The following is a 6,384-nucleotide window of genomic DNA, read 5'->3' as shown; positions in this document are numbered from 1 at the left end:
GGAAAAAAATGAAAAGACCACTTGTGCTTTTTACTTGCTGAACCCAGAAAACACAACTCTACAGGGGGTGGGGGTGAGGAAACAGAAGCCAGGGCAGGGAAGGAAGTTTGTAACAAAGACCCCCTCCCCTTCTCCTTCCAATCAGTCTTCCAGCCAGCCAGTCCTAAGGGACATCAAGGGGCCAGCCTTGTTGTGTTGTATTTATTTGTTTGCTATTATTTAAAAAAAAAAATCTTGGGCCAGTTCCCTGCTTTGTTTCCCTTACCATTGGGATTCTAGAATCTGCAGGAATACTTTCAGGTCAGGATCAAAGCTCTGCAGGATCCTTCCAGGGGGAGTTCATTTTCAAAGCAAAAATAAAAAAATCAATAGCTTCATCCACACACCCTATGAGCCTTGAAATTTGACAAAATAGCAATTGGAATTTTTGGCATTCAGTTACTTACACTACCTAAGTCTAAGAAAAGAGAAAACTTTGCTCTGAGAAACAATTCAAACCAAACCTTTTCCCAAGAGAATGATTTTAGAGGATTTGAGAAATAATAATTTGTTTTTCCATTTTGATTCCACCAGTAAGTTTGCCACCAGGATTCTTCAGTGTTCAATTAGTCTTCCAGGGCTGTGACTCTGAGCACCTAATCTCAACATGTTCTGCTATTGAGCTATCTATTTGTTATTCAGAATGAGATTTCCAGGGATAGTCCAAAAATTAAATGATGTCACTATCTACTCCAAACAAACGTTCAAAATGATCAGACAGTGCCTTTATCACAGATGTAACTCCAGCTTTCAAGGTGGTTCTGACAAGTAATCAGCTGTTTCAGACTTCACTTTTGTTTTCATGTGTATGTGTGCCTATGAGATTAATTGGATCACAGGCATATATAACTGCCTAGTCCAGAAACAGTACTGGATGCCCTGAAACTGAAGTCCTAAGTGGTTGTGAGCTGCTGTATGGGTACTGGGAACTACAACCTTCTGTAGGAACAGCAAGTGCTTGTAACCACTGAACCATCTCCATAGCTCTATTACCCAATATTTTTATGAGTATATTTTACTGCAAAAGATAAAAGAAGAGGGAAAGAAACTTGGAATTATCTTAAACTTTACAAAGAAGCAATGGGCTAGGTGTGGTGCTGAATTTAACCCCACCACTGAAGAGGAAAAGGAGGATCTATCTCTGTGAGTTCAAAGGCTGTCTTAGTAAAATAAAACAAACAAACAATAATAAAACGGAAGCACTGTAATGTAGACTCTTGTAAGACCAAGAACTTTAATTTAAAAATCAAGTTGGGCCTTGCCATCAGAAGCAGAGATCAAATATCTTTGTGTTAAACTTTTCAACATGTCCACAAGTGGTCACTGGCTATCAGAGGGTTCACCCTTTGCTGCATACCAATCAAAATGATGAAGGACTTGTTTATCTTTACCAAACCACACCAAATAAAAATGGGAAAATAGTTTTTCCATTTTTGTGTAATTTGGACTATTTCAGTGTTTTTCAAATCAGTCTCTAACACAACTCCTTTCCTTATACAACCCATAGTCAACAAAACTGCGAACAGGTGGCTGGAACACAGGGAAGTCCTTTACAAAGGCTGCATGACAGCAGGCCCCAGTGGCATGAGGAAGTCTGGGGCTCCAAAACGACTTTATTGACATAGTGGATGGTAGATGGTCTGGATGTGCACCCCTCTGAAACTCAAGGCAGACCTGAGTTAAATAGGGAGGGAGAAGAGGAGGATCTGGGAAAAGGAATACGCAATTGGCTACACCCTCTGGCCTTTAGGTAAATCATTAATATGGAAATCTCTCTAGGGCTGAGGCTTGTAGTCACGCCCTCTACCTGTGCTCTTTGGGTAGGGGCTGCATTGTCCTTACATGACTGAACGGTGCAGGTTAATGGAGATCTAGACCGTATGTCACAACCCTGGGTTCTGGGGGCATGGCTGAACACCTACCTGCCGTAGCCCCATTGGGGTCGGGGGTTCCAGGCCCGTGCCCAGCCAAGAACCAAGCTATTCTTACACGGCCCGACATGAGACTACATAGAATGTAGTTATCTATCATTTACACATTCCTTAGGGCTTCTGGAACACAGCCTTCTTTGGATTGTATACTACATCACTGTCACTCTCACCTTCAAATTCTAAATCCCCACTCCTTAAACACTGCACTGTGACCCTGAAATGGGGTTGCCTACCTATGTAAAAGGGGTCACAAAAAATGTGCCGAGAGTACAGTTTCTGGATGTGTAGCAGTCAGAGTTAATTCAAAATCAAATGAGTACCAAATGTGAGGTGTTTCTGGTAGAGTTCAGCTGTGTTGTATCGTGAGACTTCACCATAGCCCGGTTCTGAATAAACCACACATCCACTTGGCCTTGAACATGCCTGTGTCGCTCACAGTGCCCACAAACAGTGTCTGAAACATAGGCTCAGATTCTAGGAAATTTCATGTTATTCACTTGCAGGGTTTTAACTGCAGAGCTAAGTTTTCTGCTTATTATTTATTTATTTATTTATTTATTTTTAATAAAGATTTATTTTCGCACATGTTCAGTGTTAGCATTCTGTTTAAACTCTGCCCCACAGTTACCTGGCAACAGCCAGGTATCCCTGACTCCCTACAAAAAAAAAAGGCTGCTTGGCCCCTCCGCTCTCTCTTGCTCTTGCCTTCTTTCTCCTGCTCTCTCTCCCTTTGCTCCTTCTCTCTCCATGTGCTCATGGCCAGCCTCTACTCCTCTTCTCTGTTCTCTCTCTCTCTCTCTCTCTCTCTCTCTCTCTCTCTCTCTCTCTCTCTCTCTCTGTGTGTGTGTGTGCCTTTCTCTGTCTCTACTACCTTCTCAATTACCTTCCCCATGACCTGAGTAGACTCTATTCTATACTATACCATCCTGTGTGGCTGGTCCCTCAGGGGGAAGGGATACCTCAGCATGGGCCTGCAGAGGTACCCCCTTCCCCCATACCTGACTACACAATCACCAAAACATATCCTCTCTATATCTTTTTATAAAACACATCATTCAGCTGATTGAACCCGTTCATGTGTCTTCACTAGCAGCTCGTACATCTCCATCCCTTGTGTTTCTGGTGTAAATTACTTGGTCTCTGTGCTTTGAAACCAGCTTGGTAAGTCCTTTACTAAGTAGCTCCTGAAGGGCTGCCATAGCCAAGGAACTGCCAATCTTCAATAGCCCGAGACCACAGCAGGAGAAATGAGCTTATAGTTGGGAACTCTCTTACAGAGTTTGTTGTACGTAGGTTTGTCAAACAGGACAAGATTGTTGAGGTTGTCCCGAACTGTGCCTATGGACCACTTCCTTTTTTGGACTTGCCACTAGACTTATATACTGGGTCTTTGTCTTTTTTGGCCAACTTTCTGGCATCTTTCTTCTTGTTGTCCTTGGGCTCAGAGAGTGACAAGGACTGTAGCCTCACTAAGATGTCAGAGGTGGGGGGAAATTTTCTGCTTTTATAGAAGCAAAGTGTTTTACTTACAGAAAGCAAGGCTTGTAATGTTTTCCTGATGTCACTCTTCAATCTACATCAAATTAGCACATACTCATATCATATTAAAATATGATTCAAAAATTTATGTTTGTTGCTAACTTGAATTTTATTTTTAAAAAATCTTCAATTAATTTTGGTTCGAGATTAGGGCAAAATTTCCAATAATTTCTGAAATGACCTTAAGCATATTTCTGCTATTTTGTACCATATAATCTCATTCTCAGCATTGATGTTTAAAAACTCTAAGGTTGATTCAGTTCTGGAAACTATTGAATATGATTTCAACCCTGAAGTATCAAATATTTAACCAACACTTAATTTTTTATGTATTTCATTAGTATGCAAAGTTGCTCTGATCTTTATGTTTGGTAAAACTGTATGTATGCCAAAGGATTACTTTGAAATGAATTTCTTTATATCTTAATAATTGGATTTATTTGATACATCTGTGTCATGTAAAATTTCCCAGGAAAACAAATGTAAAGTAGACAAATTTAAAACATTTCAGGTAGGTCAGAGGTCAACCAAGACTCAGAGCATCTCTGTCTTAGTCACTCAACTCTGTCGCTGTGCTGAGAAGCCAAAGTCTCATCCCTAGGGATGCAGTGACAGAGGGCATGAGCCAAACTCGATCTCTCTCTCTCTCTCTCTCTCTCTCTCTCTCTCTCTCTCTCTCTCTCTCTCTCTCTCTCTTATCTCTTTCTCACACTCTCTCTCCTCTGTCTCTCTGTTTTTCTCTATGTCTCTCCATCCCTGTCTCTCTGTCTCTCTCTGTCTCTCTTTCTCTCTCTCCTCTGTCTTACTCCCCTCTCTGCCTTTCCCCATTTTTCTCACACTCTTCTCTCTCTCTCTCTCTCTCTCTCTCTCTCTCTCTCTCTCTCTCTCTCTGTATGTGTGTGTGTGTGTGAGAGTGTGTGTGTGTGTGTGCATGCATGTGTGTATGTGTGTCTTAGTGTTACTGTTGCTCTGATGAAAGATTATGACCAAGGCAACTTTGGGAACAAAGGTTTATTTGGCTTACATTTCCATATCACTGTTTATCATCTAAGGAAGTCAGGACAGAGCAAGATTCTGAAGGCAGCCGCTGATACAGAGGCCATGGAGGTGTTGCTTACTGACTTGTTCCCCATGTCTTGCTCAGCATCCTTTTTTACAGAACCCAGGACCACCAGCCCAGGCGTGAGATCACCTACAATGGGCCTTCCAACATCAATTACCAATTAAGAAAATGCCCTACAGCTTGATCTTATGAAGGCATTTTCTTAATTGAGGTACCTGCTTTTAAGATGACTCTAGCTTGTGTCAAGCTGACATAAAACTATGCAGAACAGTGTTTTCAAGGGGTGGGTAGGGTTAAGCTCATCTCAGAACTGTAAAGGAGGAGCCTTCCTTGTCTTTTCCACTTCCTGAGGTCAGCTGAGGATCTTTGGCTTTTTGCGGTGAGGTGAATTGGAGTCTTGGAGGAAATCTCTACATCTGTTGTTGATATGGAAACTTCAGACTGTCTTTGAAAACAGAGGAGCCTTCTTGACTTGTGTGTTTTTGTAGGGAAATAGGGTCCTAGAAACTCTATGGCTACCAAGGCCACTAGAACTCAGTGGTTTTGAGTGTCTGTTTTGTAAATCTGAAAAAGGAAATCCATAGATTTCAGAAGCTTAGTTTTAGAGATGTATCTTATTAGAGGTATCTTAAGAGAGAGAAAGATGGCCGAGTGCCTACATAGCTGGAGGGGTCACTGGAAAGAATGGAGCTAAGACACTGGGTGTTCCAGGTAATTGCTTTGGAGTTAATAAGGACTTAGTGGGTAGAGGAAGACAAGGTGGAGATGAACTTGTCCTGGTTGGTCCAGTTTCCATTTTAGGTATGAAGGTAACTCCCAGTTTCAGGACAATTCTCAGTATGGGTTCCAGGAAGCATACTTTAAGAGAAGAGAGATAAGGAAACATCTCACCCCTTTCTGGCACCGCCAATCTCTGGCCCCAGTAGAACCAGAGGTATTTTTGAGTTAGATGCTTCTAGCATTTTGACCTCTGGCATGAACAAGGCTGCAGATATAACCCAGGGCATTTCTAGCTTTTAGACAAGAAAGAAACTGGTCACACTTTGGGGTCCCTTTACTCTAAAATGCTTAGTCAAGCTAAGCACTTGGCCATGGTGTCTCCTAAGATTCTTCCTTCTGTTCCCTAAACTCTACTGAGATCTTTGGGAATTTCTAACTTTGTTTCACCTGCTAAATCCCTCTTCCCAAGGGAGGGTTCATTTAGAGATACAGAAGATTAGAATCACAGCACAGAGTTGCAATGAGGCAGTTGCAATTTCCCCAGAACACCCATTGTCTCATGCCTATCCTTACCTCAATAGCATCCAGTGCTTGTTATTCACTACCTCCTGGATGCTCTTACTTCTCCTGTCCCTTTTTCTGTTTGTTGTTCTTTCTTGGCAAATTTCACGAACTTGCATCCAACTTTCTGTTTATTCCACTTTTATGCCCACACTCTTGAAAATAGAGACCATTCATTAACATGCCCTCAGGGTTGATTTTGAATTAGTCATCACTAATTTAACTGGACAGCAGATGAATTGTTGGATAGAATAAACTTTAATGATCCAATCATCTTCCCTCTTTCTTAAATACCTTCTCTAATCTTTTCCCCCAGCTCCAGACTTTAGCTAGTGCCTTAACCGAGGGCATTCACTGATAAATAGTGACAAAGGGGCAGAATAAATGTTACAATCCACCACTGCTCTATCTATCATCTACCCTTAAAAACTTTAATAATGACTGTCTTCCACCTTCTTGGTCTTGTAGAGAAACCATCCCTGCTTCCAATCTTTAGTTTGAATATAGAGCTCTCAATTTTATTTCCTCTTG

At 41.6% G+C, this 6,384-nt stretch overlaps 1 pseudogene; it reads right to left on the bottom strand.

The window, feature by feature from the left end:
* Positions 1-3,043: 3,043 nt before the first annotated feature.
* On the bottom strand, positions 3,044-5,534 carry LOC117715787 (small ribosomal subunit protein eS25 pseudogene; annotated as a pseudogene).
* Positions 5,535-6,384: the final 850 nt, after the last annotated feature.

The sequence above is a fragment of the Arvicanthis niloticus genome, chromosome 9 (genome assembly GCF_011762505.2).
Source record: "Arvicanthis niloticus isolate mArvNil1 chromosome 9, mArvNil1.pat.X, whole genome shotgun sequence".
NCBI lineage: Eukaryota > Metazoa > Chordata > Mammalia > Rodentia > Muridae > Arvicanthis > Arvicanthis niloticus.
This window is presented reverse-complemented; position numbering and strand designations above follow the sequence as displayed.